General features: G+C 36.5%; 1 long non-coding RNA gene across 1 annotated transcript in view; it reads left to right on the forward strand.

Moving 5' to 3' along the window:
* LOC310895434 overlaps nt 1–17,388 on the forward strand; it is a 35,691-nt gene extending 18,303 nt beyond the window's left edge. The window contains exon 3 of the long non-coding RNA XR_014580684.1: nt 15,011–17,388. This is a non-coding gene — a long non-coding RNA (uncharacterized lncRNA). The remainder of the gene's footprint in view (nt 1–15,010) is intronic.
* Nucleotides 17,389–17,415: the final 27 nt, after the last annotated feature.

Here is a 17,415-nt window from a genome sequence, read left to right on the forward strand (position 1 = left end):
TATTTCCTCAGGCTTCCATTCTACTTCTCATCTCCTGAGTATCTGAGTCTTTTGCATGTATAACCAATAGCAAAAGTAAATGTCTCAATAGACTTTATGGAATCTCTGGTTTTTGACCCTTTCAGGGCTTCAGAGCTGTTTGATATAAGTTATATATGGCATGATTTGATAGCTTGTTCCAGAACTTAGTCCACAACACTTTAGGTTTTACAAAAAGTCTTTATGGACTGCCAGAGTTTTGCAAGCCCTGTTTGAGACCACTAAACTACACAGATGAAGTCAGTGGGAGATAAAGTAATTCTGAAATATAACATCTTTTTCCAAATTAATTTCTTCCTGCATTAAAAGATGTATTTAACAACAGAAGGACACAAAATGAAAATTGTGTGTTTCATCTCTCCCATATTTCTCATCTCTCAATGGGGGAGTTTAGCTGTTTAGGAACAATGAGGCAGGAGACATCTTTCTAGGAGACAACTACCGAACAAGTGCAAGACCTTCATACTTTGAGGAAATGAAGTATTATATTTAACACATATGATTTACACATTTGGTAGCAACTTGCATTAATTCATAAAGAACATCCTCTCAAGCCCAGATAAGTTAAATGAGCATTTGCAATCTTACCTAGCTGTTGTGTTACATAAATATTACATACTTTATGACTGAAAGATTCAATCCAGCAAGGAATAACTACATGTCCAGGTTTCAGCTGCGATAGAGTTAATTTTCTTCCTAGTAGCTGGCATGGTGCTGTGTTTTGGATTTGGGATGAGAATAACAGTGATAACACACTGATGTTTTAGTTGTTGCTGAGCAGTTCTTACACTAAGTGAAGGACTTTTCAGCTTCCCACACCGCTCTGTCAGGAGACTGGGGTTGCACAAGATGCTGGGAGGGGACAGAACCAGGCCAGCTGACCCAAACTGGACAAAGGGATGTCCTGTACCATGTGGCATCATGCTGAACAATAAAATCAGGGGGAGTTGTCCAGGGGGTGGTCTGCCACTACTTGGGGACTGGCTGTGCATCAGTCAGCAGGTGGTGAGCAAGTGCATTGTGCATCACTTGTTTTCTATATCTTTTATTATTATTACTACTATTTTGCCTTCCTTTTCTATTCTATTAAACTGCCTTTATCTCAACGAGTGTTTTGTTTTGTTTTGTTTTGTTTTGTTTTATTTTCCCAATTCTCTCCCCCATCTCATTGTGGTGGGGGTGGGGGTGGGGGTGGGGGTGGGGGAGTGAGGGAATGTCTGTGTAGTGCTTAGCTGCCTGCTGGGTTAAACCACAACGCTATGTCTGATTATACATGCGAACAGACAGAAACCATGATAATCTGTCAAATTAACAAGTGTAGGAGGTTCAAATACACTGCATACTGCCTCTCTATCTTCACCAACCTTTTGCTTGCCAGTGTTCAGACTGAGGTAAGCCACAGACCCATGCAATCATCAGAAATCACATTCTGATGAATCTTCAGGCAAGTCTGGCAGAGCATGGAAATCCAAAGTGCTCTATCAAGGCTTGGAAAAAACATCAGGTTCTCTGCTAGCGTTCATCCCACCAGCCTCAGATATTCACTCTTTTTTTTTCCCTTTTTTTTTTTTGATCTCAGGACAATTTCAGTGTTGCCATCTTATGATTCTCACCGAATTTTTCCACGTATGTGCCTTACATTTTACAGTGCCATAGGAAATGTCATTTCACATTGCCATGGCTTGAACATTCATTTTCACTTTCCTCTCAACTACGTGCACAAGAAGCCTTCATTGGCTCATGTTTCTTCTTTTTTTTTTTTTCTCCAGAATATATGTAAGCATGACATCACTTACATGCTCTACATAGCCCTTTAAAGATGTTCCATTAAGTTTTCTATCAAAACCATGCCTAGATGAAGACATCTCTTGCCTTACATGCTATATCATAAAACAGTTTAGCCTTTCTTAAAATTTTGGACAAAAGATTTACTCGTAAAAATTGAGAACACTAACAAGCTTCTCATGAACCTATTCTTTACTTCCTTTGGGCAGCTCTAACAGCCAGCAGCAGCACTGCAGACAGTCGTTCCTCCTGCCCTTACCAACAAAACCTACACAGGGACAATAACCAGAAAAGTAATTAAAATACATGCATTTATCCCAGTAGTTCAACTAAAATTAAGTGGACTGAAAATCTTTTGTACAGGTGAATATAAAATTGCATATCCTTTGGTGAAATAAGGACAAGTGCATCAATAACTGTTCTTGTACTGACTGTCTTTTATACTGGCAAAATCCAGTTTTACTTAGGTTAGCCAATAACAGTAATGAAAACAAATGACTGAACTATGATGTGGGTCTCAAATACATAACTATAAACTAAACTATCAGGGAAAAAACAAAACAAAAACAAACAAACAAAAAAACCCAGAAACCTGAAAAAACAAGATCTGAATAAAATCAGATGAATTAGCTATGGCATTCATTTCAGATTTCCTCAAAAATAATGAAAGATATTATTTGTAAAAAATAGTGACTTGACTCCAACAGGTTACTTAACTTTCATTTCCTAATATTTTAGTAACAAAGCAACTGCAGTACAGAAGTTGTTTGAGCTGAATGGGAGCACAAACTTTCTAACACCCCAGTAAATACTTGAAAGAGAGCGTTACTCTAATACCTGTAAATCAGAGCACTTTGAATTAACCCCATGTTCATTAAAAAGGTTTCTGATTTTATGTTTTTGTTATCATTCTGATATAAGTCAGAGAACAAACGTGCTTAACAATTCCAGTCAAATCGGATAAGGGCATTAATTCTAGTTTGGATTCAAGAGCAACATAAATCAACTGTTCCAAGCTAACAATTTAAAGAGTGCACAGCACGTTATGTTAAATAAAGTATTAACACTGAGTTAAGAACACCTATTAAGGGACTTTGAGAGTTCTGGCTCACATTACCTTACACTGGTTTTGAAATTACCTTATTTCAGGTTTTTAATCCTATAATTATTCCACAACAGCATTGTCAGAAAACTCCATTACTTTTAACAATTTATAGCTCTAAGACGTTACGTGAACCACTTCAGTTAAGTTCTTGTACTTAATCATATTATCAGCCTTGCCCACATTAGCAACTTATCTTTTAAGTTTTAAGATATCTAAATTTGCAATTGCAAGATAGATTATCAAGTCCAGTTTATTTAACCAAGTCTGTGTTTTTTGAAACAAACAGCTGAAATACTGAAGAAAAAAAAATCAAATATTATGTGTGCGTGCACATATGCACATACAGACATATTTAATTGTAATTGGCATTCTCTCATTTAGCAAAATGTTTTCTTCTCAGTATTTTCAAAGTTTATGGGTCAACTATTTGAGGCTGTTATTTTAGGACATCAGTTTGCTCTCAGAGTTGTTTTCTCCTGGTCTATTCCCAGTATCAAGGAATGTACTAGATCCACTACTGCACAGATACTCATATTAAAAGCAGAATTAATTCAGAGCCTTTCTTACTGACTGCAACAAGTGCCTGAGATGCCTAGAGGAAAGTGTAAAAATTCCTTAGCGGTGAGCCTGACCTGGCAGAAGAAAGGAACATTGGACAGCACCAGCATGTTCATGAAATCAGGTATTGGGCATGAAATTAGGTATTGGGCTGTATACCTGGTCAGAGATGCCATACCCATCTGTCATTTGTAGGGTGTTTTTTTGTTTGTTTTTCTTTTTACAATAAAGGTCACTACTATGAAACAAACCCAACAAACATATCTATGTTACAGCAGTTGTTGCAGCTAATAACTAATTACCTTGAAGCAGCAGGTCTCTTAATACATATGGTTTTTGGCCATAAGAAAGATGGAGACAAACTGGAGAGTGAAGACCATCCGGTTAGGCTGAGAGCTGGAGCTATATGTGGGAGTTGGACTAGATGACAACAATGTCCTTTCCAGCCTGAATTATTCTGACTCCTTCTGGGAATTCTTTTCACTAGAAATTTGGAATAACACCAGAATAATACAAAGAGAATGCAGGCCGTGAGGATCATCCTGGTCTGTTCCTTTTCAAACCCCACCTCAGCCAGATTTTCCATCTGACATAACTCACTGCAACTCCACCGACCTCCATAAAGCTTTAAGCTAGCTAATAATCCAGCACCCAACTCTATTGGATTTAAGCACATTTGTCACAAAAACTGACTGGAATAATTAACTGAATAAATAGACACAGCATATCTTTAAGTGCCATAAAAATGACATGACTGCAGGTAAATCATACGAATAATTACAACCAGGAGTCAGGTTTTCCAATCACTCTCTGTACACTTTGAATTGCTAGGCCTTCTGGTGACTAATTTGCCACTTTTTGCAGAGAAATTAAAGAACAGATTTGCTGTGATGGCCAAGCCATAAGGTAACAGTGAATAAACAGTAAAAATACTCAGATATTACACTTCCAAGAAAATGAGTTTATCTTTATTCTTACTTCTCACAAATATGATAATGTGAGTACAGTGTCAAGACAATGAATATTTATTTCTTGAACCAAGATACATTTGTGATATGAAAATAATTTTGTGAAACAAATAATCCTTATTTCAAGCAGAAGTGAAAGAAGTTTATAAAAACCTTACCCATTCAGAGAAAATAAGAAACTGAATGATTTAGATAAAAACTTCATACAATCAGATTGGTTAATTCTCAAAGGAATGTTCCAAGCACAGAATCATTCCAAGAACAGAATCAGTGAGCAAAATCAAGTTAATACTCTTTGCATGATATGCAATTGATTTTTTTGACATTTTAGATAAAAATTCCATTCTGAAAAAAAAAAAAAACGATTTTATTGAAATTGTTCTTTGTCAGTTTAAAATAATAATAATAATAAAAAATCATAAAAAAATAAACAGAGAAAAATAACATAACATTTTCCCCCTTTTAGCAAGTAGTTTGGTTAGCTTTTGAAGTGGGAAAATTCTGAAAATCTCTGAATATAATTTTAACTACATGTAATTTGTTTAAAGAGAAATTTTTCAATGCCTGACCTCTGAACCAACTCTACTTTTCAACAAAATGTCTGTGTACAAAAATAATAAAATTTGCACTAAAGAGGTTACTTATCATTGAAAAAGAGAGGAAAACATTTTCTGTAAGTAATAAGTTGCTCTTACAGATAGATTATCCAGCACAAGACTTTACTGAAGACAGTATCTCTTACACCCTCCAATTATTTAATTTTATATTTTGGATTTCTGATCTAAAATTCTTCTTTATATACATATGCAATGTGTGTATGTGTACATGCGTATAAATTGGATGAATAATCCTGAGACGAACTCCAACAGACAAGGAAACTTGATATGACAATATTGGCTAACCTCTTCTTTCTCCTCTTTTGGCTTGTTTTATTTCTGATTAACACAATTATTTCCCCACTGACTTTAATTATTTTTGATTTTCTGTTTTCTAACAATTTTAGTAAGACCTGAATTCTACAACAATCCATGACTGTAATGGAATGTGCCAGGATATCCTCTTGTAAAGGATATTGTAAAATAGAAGGCTTGGACTATTTGGGAGGAGGCTTTTTTTTTTGCACCTTCTCCATTTCTGCTGAAAATTACTGTTGTGAAATGTAGCTGAACCCATACTTTGAAGTGTCAAAGGGAGAAGATGCATGTTTATATTTCAGAACTGAGTCGCAGCTTGGCCAAGAAACCCAGAAACACGTCCCACCATTGTTGATTTTCTGTCCCTTTGAATGTGATCTTCCTCTAGACACGTTCACAGCCTCAGTTGTGAGCAAATCCATTTGAAAATGCCAGGGGACAAAAAAGAACAACAACAACAAAAAGCTTTCCATTTTAAATACATTTGTTTGGTCATTGTTACTTGTGGAAAATGGGTTATAAACTAATGTTAGTGATTCATAATGCATTCAGACATTCAGTTTATATAAACATGCAAAATCTGGAGGGTAACCCAGCGATTGTCAGCCTTGAAATCTGGCGAGAATTCACTTGCTGGGTCTAGCTTCCAACCACATTTGTGTCAGGCCCTCAGCTTCTGAATGAAATCAGAATGAGTTGCCAAAAACAACAGAAAGAGATAACTAGATGTTTTTCAGCCTCAGGAAAGAAAAATGTAGTTCAGATGGGTACATCCTGAAATTTGGACCACGCTTCAGATCTGTTATTTTATATGGACTCTGCCTACCTGAGAGACATGAAGGATTCAGATTATTTCTTATATTTGCCAAAATAGTGCTAATATCAGGTCATCGAACATGAACAATTTAAAATAAGCCTCACTGAATCTTGGCCTAAACAGGAAAGAGAAAAATCTGTAAAACCTGCAAGGCTAGCAATAAAGCAGACTGCAGTTACTCTAGCAGAATAGTAACACTGATACTATACTAAGCACAAAGGTTATGGAACTCCTCAGGCTTCCAGAATTTATTCACTACATCCACCTATTCACTTTATTTTCATACATTAAATGCTAGCTTCTGGAGGCAGGGACCTTCTTTCCTCATACAGATTTTCAGTTCCTAATGCAGTGGAGTTCTGCTTCTCAGCCAAATCCCATGTTAGTTCAAGAGATCAAATACTCATGGACAATGTAATGAGTGAAGGAAGACGGGCTTCCCAGCCTCTTCCTTTCTTTTTTTTTTTTTTTTTTCACAGAGTTGCAACAGAACATCCAATGGCTTTAACTAGGATGAGGAGATACCAAGACAGCAATTAAGTTCCCTTTAGTTTGAAGCAGCATTTTAAACACCATTTAAGAAAATTAAAATAAAAATAAAAAATAAAATAAAAAAAATAAAAAATAAAAAAGAGAGAGAGAGAAAAAAAAGGAACAAGTAAGGAATAAAGTAACAGCAATTTTAGTCCAAACATTTGCAATTCTGCCCATTTACAGCCATATCTGTGCCAGTTTCTTTCCATGTAAAATAATGTTATGCAATGTGCTTGGCTTGGGTCAAAGGCTAAAACAAAATAGGAGGGGCTTGGGCCTTTCTGAGAGTGTGTTCATTTGAAAAGGTATTTATTCAGTATATTAAATCAGTTTTCCCACTCAGGATGTTTTTGTTCTCAGTGTTCCTCTCACTTAACCGATTTGGAATTGATGCCTGATCTTGTGAGTCTCTTGCAGCTTGCCTTCAGTCTTCTCCTTAAGGAAATTATGCATGGAAATTCCTTTTTACGAGCTTTTACTGAAACCACAAGTCTGTATCTGAAATATATACTACTGCAAAATTTTGCCCAAAGCTTTGTCTTGGCTATATAAAGAAATTATAGGTGTGGACTAATTTTTGAATTAGCAAGAAAACTGCTTTTATGTGCATATGAGAAATGCCTTTGAAACATCTTGCCAAAGGCTTTTTTGTCTTCTGGTTGTTATAAGAAAACATGGTTGCCCAAAAGAAAAAAAAAAAATTGATCATGGTTCCACCTTAATCAGATTCACAATCATGTCCTAATGCAATTTGTCCTAATCCATTTGTAAGGAAGACAACCATTTATGATTTGGAAAGACATGTGGGAATAAATGTGGCTATATGGAAATCCCCTGAGTCCTTTATGTACTATATTTTACCAGTTCATATAAAAAAAGACTAATTATATTTTAGAGAAGAAGGATTATAGATGCCTTATATAGATGCATTATAGACGCTATGTATATTCTAATACAAAAACCTTCTACCTGGGTGTCCTACAATCAAACTGTGCTCGGTTTGCAATAGTACGGTGCATTTTATATCTCTGTGGCTGGTTTTAGAATAACGATGCCATGCTTAACACATTTTAACACTGAACACACATGACTGAAAATGCTTCTATGCTTGTTTTGTCTGGTAAAAGAATGCATTCTGCTTAGTATGGCAGCAAATTGTCCTTGCAGCAAAACAGATAATTACTTGATGCCCACAGAATAAATTAAGTAATATTTGTGTAAACATCTGTAGATTCATCCATACACAAAACCCTATATCATTATATCATTAAAGTGACATGCAGCAGAGAATGAAGAGAGAGTTCAGTGCATGCAGGAATCTGCTTAGACACAACTGTCCTACCCTGCACTCTGGGAAGTGAAGAGTGGAAGAGGAAAGGGCAAAAGAAAATGCTTCAGAAAAGCTTTGGCTTTTTACATGAGTTGTCCCGTTGGAATTGTGTGAATAAAGTTAACCATAAGTGTTTTGAGAACTAGGGGCCTAAAATAATACAGCAGAGTTCCAAATGTAAAATGGACTAGGTTTATTTTGCACTGAAATTCTTTCATGTGCTATTCCCTTCCATACACACACATTAAAATATTATAAATGTTATTGTTAGGAAAAAATTTGCTGTAAACATTACTGACTCTAATGAATGGCATAAAACTGGGACAGGTCAGCAGTATAAATAATCAGAGTCTTTCTATTTACCCATTTGTAATAATTACAAGATCACGTAACTAATGAAATCATAATTATCCACATTTCATCATTTGTTTTTAACTTGGAAAGCTTGGGACGGAACGATTTTTCTTTTGCAAGCATGCATCTGTGGATGATCATTTGTTCTTCATCTGCTGAAAACTGAGGTCCTAATTCAGAGTTTATCATCTGCCCTATCCTTCTTATCATGTGTTTGGTTTCATGTACTGGTAAAGCTGTTGTTGATGAAGAAACAATAGTTTTATTGGGTTTACCCAATAAAGGATATTTTTGGGGTGTTTGCCTGATGAAGTATAGAGCTTCCCTGAAGTCAAAGTCTTTTCTATCCTACAATCCTGTATAAAACAAAATTGGTCCTTTTCCAAACTGGAGCAAAACCTAAAACAGTGGAGTTGTCTCTGAATGAAAATTCCATTATCTGTTCAAAACACATTGATCTTATTTTGTGCAGATATAAGCTACATCAAAACAAAATGAAGAGCTGTTGAAAATTAAAAAAAAAATGAATTGCAAAATACCAAAGCAATATTTCAATATCAAATTTCTATATTTTTTTAATAAATGCAACTTTGCAAAGCACCTCAGTTTATAAAAATATGCATATTCTGAAAAAAAGTCCTTAAAATGTCTTAAATTATCTTTAAAATTTATATAAAATTAAGTAATGTTTCATAGAAAGCTAGAATGTTATTATTTTTCTTTCATTTCTAATTATTTGCTTTTGAACAGGCAGCAGTGCAACATCCCTATTTGTTCTACTGATTCTCTGTGTAGTGCACCATATGAATGTAAAAGAATTGTTTTACCTCTTGAAACGCTATAGTCACTATCAGGGAGAATTCTGGTATTCAGAAAACTTCGTACCTTGACAGCACCACTGACAATCAAAGTTTCTGAATAATTCAGGGGGATGGGAAGGAGTGCATTATAAGAGCAAATTTACTAGTGTCTTCTAACAAGTCCCAAGATTAAAGGCCTTCCGATGCATTAACAAAACCTGAAGTAGTTAAGAATAACTGAGTGAAGTTTAGTTTCGGAGAAAATACAAAGTTTTCAACATATATAGCGATGAATGGAAAGTGAGAGACACTACATTTTTGTGTTGGTGTACTGCATGAGTACATCTCCAAACTCAAATCCTAAATAATGTAGGAACGAAACATTGCTTCAACTAATGGATTGCAAGTTACTATATGCATACACAGAATGGAACTGTAATAAAATCATAGAATGGCCTGGGTTGAAAAGGACCTTAAAGATCATCTAGTTTCAACCCCCCTGATATGGGCAGGGTTGCCAACCACTAGAGCAGGCTGCCCAGAGCCACATCCAGCCCGTTCTCCTTTTATTTTTATTATTTGCTTTTTGTCATTGTTGTTATATCAGATCTTGCTGTTATTTGAGTACCATTCCTCCCCACGTACTTGGTTTCAATGCACAGCATATATTTCTTATTCACATAGCACATAACATGTAGGCCTGCATCATTGTCCTAGACAATACCACTGGGCAAGTTTTGCAGAGTAAAAGAATATTAGAACTAATATAGAACTGATAGGTGGTGAGCTGATATGAAAAATACATATGAAAATAAACATACACAAAACATTTTGGAGAGGACAGTTGTCAAAGAATGGACATTCAACACTTTCTGAAATTTTGCTTTCTTTATGCTGGATGTCCAAAAATAAAGGTACCCAAAACTTACTTTTATTATTTTTTTAATTTAATTTTAGATCTATTAAATCTGAAATTTGCAGTTTTTGCAAGTTCAGCATGCTCAATATGCAACTTTGAGTACCTTTAACAAGACAAGACTGATTTTTCTATTGGGAAGATTAATTTCTCATTGCTGTTGTATAAGTACAGGCCTGTTTTCCTTTGTAATAAATAAACCTGAAGTCAGCACACATAACCACCAGTATAATACGTGCATGTTGTGAAACATGTATTGACTCAAATCTGTTTAATGGTTTTCCACTGAAAATTCAACATCTGCCAACACCACACAAATCTTGATAACTGATGTCATCATGAACCCATTAAGCCTTGGTTTTTAACATGTTAGGAAAACAAAGGGTTTATGGAAGACTGCTAACAGAGGGCTAAATCCTGGAGCCCTTATTCAACAGTAGAAATTGTTCCTTAAGTAAGGTGCAAGTTAAGAGCATCTTAAGCTTAGCATAATGTAAGCAAGCTCTTGTTCCACATTAAATTTAATTAGCCAAATCATTCATGAAAATGACACCATACAACATGAAACCTGTCACCACAAATCACCTATGTTTGTGCCTTTCGTCACTGAGGCTGATTTGGGAATGCATGTCCTGCCACACCAGCTACCAGCTTTGATGTGTCACAGCTGTGATACTGAAGCAAGGAAAAACAATTTAAATAAAGGGGGAGCTCTATAGGAGTTAGGCATTTCCCCCGGAGGATCTAAAACTTCTCAGCAGAGGCCATTCAGAGATACATATTGAATAAAAAGGTCCTCATACTAAAATCTCATAACATGCCTGCAGGATCTCTACAGCTGCAGCTGGGGGAAAAGCTGTGCAGTGCTGAAACAGTAAGGAGCATCCATCCAGATAAAGGAGGAATCCCATGTTATCTCTAACATCCACACACCTGCAAAACTGATAATGCCTTCCCAGCAGTTCGTTTCCTGGGCACATAAGTAGTTAATCAAAGTTACAACACAAGACCTGTGGGGGAGGGAGAGTCATTTAATTAATGTGCCAGATTTCCTTGCCAAAGCTTTTGCCAAGATTAGGTTCAGATTGTAAAGAAACTTCCAAGAGAAGGGTAATTCTCAACACCTGCGGGCACTTTTATTAGCTGCTTGCATAGAATAGGAAACCTTATGTTAAAGTATTTGTCTCTGCTCCATCAAACTGACCTCCCATGCTTTTATCTGTCCATAACCATAAGCAGATTTTAAAGCAGGCTGCAGAAAAGATTGCTAATGAGCAAGTGCTCTGTGGCAAATCCACTTGAATAAAAGTAACCTGTGGATAGAAGCATCACAAAGCTGTTCAAAAGGGACAACATCAAAATACTCTGTCAAGGATCAGTTCAAGTGCTCAGAGTAGGAAGAAAGTAAGAAAGATCAGTGGCATCTTTAACACACCCAGAAAAGGCATTTACCTAATGCAGTGTTATGCTAGATACAGGTCTGGGCTACCAGGGCAGAATCTTGCCCTTGTTAAGGTAAATAGTAAATATCAAAATTTCCCTTGAACCTCTACATTTCCCCCTACCTGGAAAAAAAATATATTTTTTTTTTATTCAGACGCAGTTGATTCTACAACCCTGTGCAAAATGAGGTTCAAAAGTTGAATGCATAGCCACAATGCTTTTAAGCAAACAAAACCTCTGCAAACACCTGTTATGTTTAGAAACAGATTACAATAAATCTAGAAAATGATTACATTTTGGTACTGCACAGTGTAACTTCACATTAAAAGAAACTAAAGTTAATTTAAGATTTATATATATTTTGTTGTGAAGTAATACGTTTGTATCTGAAATGAACAGTTACAACTGACTAGCAGAGTCTTATGGAGTTGTTACTTACCCTTCCAACAGCATGCACTTTTAGCATACTTATACACAAACACATGGAACTCAATTTCTGCAACCATTTGTGCCCATGGACCTGGAATTCTCAAATGTTCATTGGCCACTCTTATTGTTTTTATTCATTGAAATTACATTTTTTCTGGGATTCAGAAAACTATCTTTCTTCTTACTAAAATAACAGTAAAGAGACACTGTTTTCCATTCTTCTTGTGATAATGAAATAAAAATAACGAGTAATTTCCAATAAAACTAACAGCCACCCCCAGCTTTTCAAAGTACAGTATGAGTCTTCAGTTTGTTTGTTTGTTTGTTTTTCCAATAAGCGTTCTTGACAATTCACCCTGGGTTTTAGTGGTGTTATTGTTCTGGTTGCATATTCTTTTTCCTGTCTCAGGTATACAAGAATCGTTTTAAATAAAATGTTAATGAGAACTCACTGCTTAGAAATTTCAGGTCAGATTCCTCCTTCTTCACTCATGCTAACTCATTCTGCAAAAACGTAAGTCACTTGAATGAGTGATGGTGATAATGACTAAATGACCAGGAATTTGAGGAGAGCTGCAATGTCTGCTCAATGAAGCCGCAATGAAAAAATTCAACTGATCTGTCCTTCAATTTTTCCCAGTAAACACCACAAAAACAGTGAATCACACATTATTAATTGATAACCCTTTACATCGGGTAAGTTATGGCACCTATCACTTAGTGTGTTGGCAATGTTGCATGCTGTAAAGCACTACATGAGGTAATGAGAACAGACCTGTGATAGAGCCCTGCCACTTGCCATCATTTGCAGAGGAACTGAAGAATTGTTGGATACTGGTGTCATGCCCCTAAAATTCTGGGGACAAGGCCCTCCCATGGCATTTCTGAGAAGAAATACTGCAGCTGATCTAAAAGTGCACATACCAAAGCAACTCCTGAGCAAATATATTAGTCAATTCAGAACCGATGTTGTTTCTTAGTTTTCAGAAAGCTGAATATAATATGAATCATAGCTAACTTTGCACACTTCATACACTGTGGATCTATAACCATTATTAGTTTTGACAAAGTTGATCACTAAAAAAAGCGCATGAGTTAGGATATACCTAAGGATATTCAATTATACCCAAGAAGGTATAATTGCTGCTAAAGCTTTTATGTTATAGTTCCTAATTTTCTGAGTCACAAGAAAAAGAGCAATCTGGCACTTTCTGTTTACTGGTTCTCTGCACTCCAAATTGAAGGTGATGGCCTTCTCCTGTTATGTTACAGCTTACAGTCTGTATAAACCTATCTCTAGGAATTTACTTTGAAAATTCTTCTGAGTATATATTTTTGAAGAGCTATCCTTTAAAGGAACATACAGCATTTAACACACCATTTTTCTGTACAGAAAAAATCACATCCAGCTACGCAGATATCCCTCCTAGGTAGCATTGCTGATACAGGTTGGTTTGGGTGACTATTCGACTTGCTACAAACAGTGGAGTAAGAAATACTGCAGACCTCTGCCAAACGTAACACACTTTCATATTCTGTGGAATTTGCTCAGGCCCCAGCCCTACAGACATTCATGTAACTGAGTTTTACACCTGACTAGTTCCGCCAGTTGAGAGATGTTTAGTCATGCGTATCATGTTAAATGTGAAAAGACAACATAATGTTGATGAGCAAATAACAAACATGTTGCAGCACACAAGAAAAAGCAAACACCCAAGCCTGCCATAATAGCTTCATCAAAGCAAATTTGGCAAAAAGCACCATGGAGGCTGACTGCAATTTTTCCACTATAAGCCTGACCTGTAACTCATTAACCTACCACTAAAACAGCATTCACCTCTTGTTCAGTTCTTCAAAGCACTCAAAGGAAAAAGAAACCGGAATGCATTTTTATTCCTCTCCCCTGGAAAAAAGGCAAGGCATGCCACATTTGTAAAATTTCATAAACACTAGAATAAGACTATAAAAGAACCTATTACTGGCCTACTGAATATATTCATACTGCACTCAGAATGACTTTAGTGATTTTTTTCCCACATTAACACCATTAGACTGTAACTCTTCTTTGATGTTGCATTGCTCTCAGATAAAAATAAACAAACTCTTCTGTTACACCAAAATTGCAAAGGTCCCAAGACCAATGATAAAACTGCTTCTTGTTTATTTCCCTGGGTACTTGCCACCTGCCCCATGGCTAACACTGTACTCCATAACGCTTGTATTTCCACAAAGCCCACAATGCCACCAAAATGACTTCTAAATCTTTTCCTAGAATCTGAGGTCATGAATGACTATTAGTTTAGGAACTATTAAGGGGAGCCATTTGACCAAATACTAACACTGTTTTCTTTTTCACAGGATCGTGCAGAATTTAAGACAACCTATAACAGAGGGCACCATGGTTGTTTTTATATAGGTTTATCAGAGTGTGCCTAATGGAAGATAGGTCCATAAATAAAACATCAAGCATCAAGCTTTTTTTTTTAATCTGTTATTATCCTCATTAAGACAAGATTAGATCACGCAAAAGGTCACAGTCTGAGAAAGACTGCAAAACATTAGAGTCAACCCCTTTAATTGGAGTTAAATCATTACTTCCCAAATTTTGTCAGGATTTGGAATTTCCTTGGAAATTTCCAAGCAGCTGCATGAAGAAGTTTACTCCAGCTTCTCACAACAATCACATGTTGAAGAATTTTAAGAGTTTTTTATTCCTTTAAGTATGCTTAAACCTGCCAACAGGAGCACTGCAACCTCTAGATAAAGGAGCATGGGTCCTTGCTATACTGGAAAGATCATTTTTTACTTTTGTTGATAAATCTTAATTTTTCCTACTTTGAATCCCCCTATCTCACTGTTGACTTTTATATTAAGGTCAGTAACACCCAAATTTTAAAGTTGCATGCAGACTAACCAACCGCTTACCTTTCTCCTGCTCTGAAAATCATCTACCTCATTAATATATCACCAAACTCAGATTTCCAGACAGTACTTCAGTGTTTTCTGTTTTTATTTCAGACCAGAGATGACATCACTTGTCTTAAAGCTCACCTGGTTTAAAGAACGAAGATATGACTTCCTGAAGTTCTAGGCCATATTGTACAAGTCAGTTTGGAGACTGAAAATACTATGGAGCTTTTTGGGAAGAAACTTTTTTTTTTTTTTTTTTGCTTCTGCTACCCAAGCAATGCAATTAATAAAGATATGCATAACTCTTACAAGTGACTGTTCTTCAGAATTGATGCCAAAAGTGAACCCTATTGTAATTTCTGTTCTTAAGCTGCGTAGCAAATGCTGGTCAGCCCAGTGCTCACAGACAGGTGAATTCCAGTACTAGATGAATAGTAAGAGCAAGCTCTCAATTCCTGCAGGATTCTCTCTGCTGCCAAGCCTGATTCTATAAAACATGACGTTCAAATGGAGAGTGGGCCTAATCCTATTCTGAGTTACACATGCATCATTTCAAAGCCTTGTGCTTTGGCACTAGCCACATTGAGGCAGATACTGTCTTTTGCTTACTATGCCTCCTCTTCACATACTTCTTTTCTCTCTGAGATGCAGTTGTACAACATCCCTTTGAGAAAGCACTAGTCTGAGAGAACATATTCCTGCTTGCTCCAGTAAAGCACAACCATAGAGACATTACAAACAGGATTATTTCTTTTTGTCTTTCCTATTCTGAGAAATATTGGCTTACCATGGGTTAAAAGTCTGCTGTTAAGCACTGGCCATTTTAAGGTGTATTCTTCTCCCCTGCTGATTTGCCCTCTGACCTCTTGGGGGCCAGGGCAGTTGCAGACTTCATTTTTACTCTATTTCCTGGTCTCTCTCCTGGCTGTGCACTCAATGTTTCCACAGCAGATTAATGACAGCTAATAATATCTGATATATCTGGACATTGCCACATAATGAGTTGCAGTCCCACCGGGTGCCCGAAGTGTCACTACTAACAAATTCACCAGAGCTGCACGTAATTAGCATGTAAAGGGAGTGATCATGCAGTAAATCTGGAGGGGAAGATGGATAGCCCATGAGGAAAAAATATAAGGAAAAAAAATACTGTTCTTAACACTCATTGGTAAATGTATGTTTCTTGGCATGAATATTTTCTTGATAACAAACTGTGAACAGGTTACCTTTACAGTAACATTATTCCTTCCATGGCTGATAGGCAGAATTTCATTATGCCACTGCTAATGTTACAATATTTCTGCAAAATGTCACCATATGTAAATTAGAAGAGGTTAGGGTTTCCATTTTAGTTTTCTTTTGAGATGCACTGTCCCTTCCTGCTCTGGTTTTTAATTCTCCCTTCAACTACTTTACAGACATGCTAACATTGACCCAACCCTTGCAAAATAAAATTGGCACTGGAGGATCTTCTTTTTCAAATAGCACAGCCAAATAAGAATGAAGAAACTCAACACATGACAGAGAGCAAACATAGAAGAGTAGAACTTAGTTCCATTGATGAGATTGTATCCAAAGTACAATCTTCCCTGTCACATCAGCAAATACCCAACAAAGAAAAATGGGAAGCATACACAGTTTAAGTTACCTGATCTTAACACACATCTCCATCTCCACCTTGTGACCACCTAGCTGCCCATCATACACTAAGTACTGCCTGCAGACTGGACACATGCAGGCAAAAAGGCCTTCCCAGGAGAAAGAGGACAAGGAGCAGATGAATTGTCCTGATGGGCTGACTTCAGCCTGAAGAATCCTAAATGATGCAGCTCTAATCTAGTTTAAGTCATTCAAACCTTCCCATAGAATCCATTGACCGCCAGTGCTTAAGGCTTTGTTTTGTTTTAAAGTTTATTAGTTTTATTTGGGTTTATTTTGGCTTTTAGGTTTATTTGGGCAGTTGGCCAAAAAAATAGCTATTTCACAATACAAGTATTTTCAATCTATTTTTTACTGAACAGAGAGGTCTTTGGTCCTGAAGGCTTCAGCCTTTAAGTTGTTCTTGTGCATAACGTACTTCTGCTGTCATATGACAGGAGGGGAAAAAAAAGGAAGCCTCACTTAAAAAAAAAAAAATCCCATCAGTATAAAATATTTCTGTAACTCATATTTTTCCTGTGATAATTACTCGGAAACACGAAAGATCATAATGGCTTATTCTAATCTGTAACTTTCTGCAGAAAGAGATCTTGGCCATGAGAACCTCATGATCTGCAGGATAAGCAAACATGAGCTGACCTAAAACCATCTTCATATCAAAGGCAGAAGTTGTGAAGAAATCAAGTACCAGCCCTGGTTTGTGATGCTGATGAGCACTATCAATGAACCCATGCACTGCAAAGAGTGTGAAGGGTTGTTCAAGAGTGCAGGGAAGTGCAGGGAAATATCCTGGAAATAATAGTAGCTGCTGCTGTCCAGTACTACATTCCTGTTCCTGCCAGCATTAAGCAGCT

Source organism: Anser anser, assembly GCF_964211835.1.
Source record: "Anser anser genome assembly, chromosome: 2".
Taxonomy (NCBI): Eukaryota; Metazoa; Chordata; class Aves; order Anseriformes; family Anatidae; genus Anser; species Anser anser.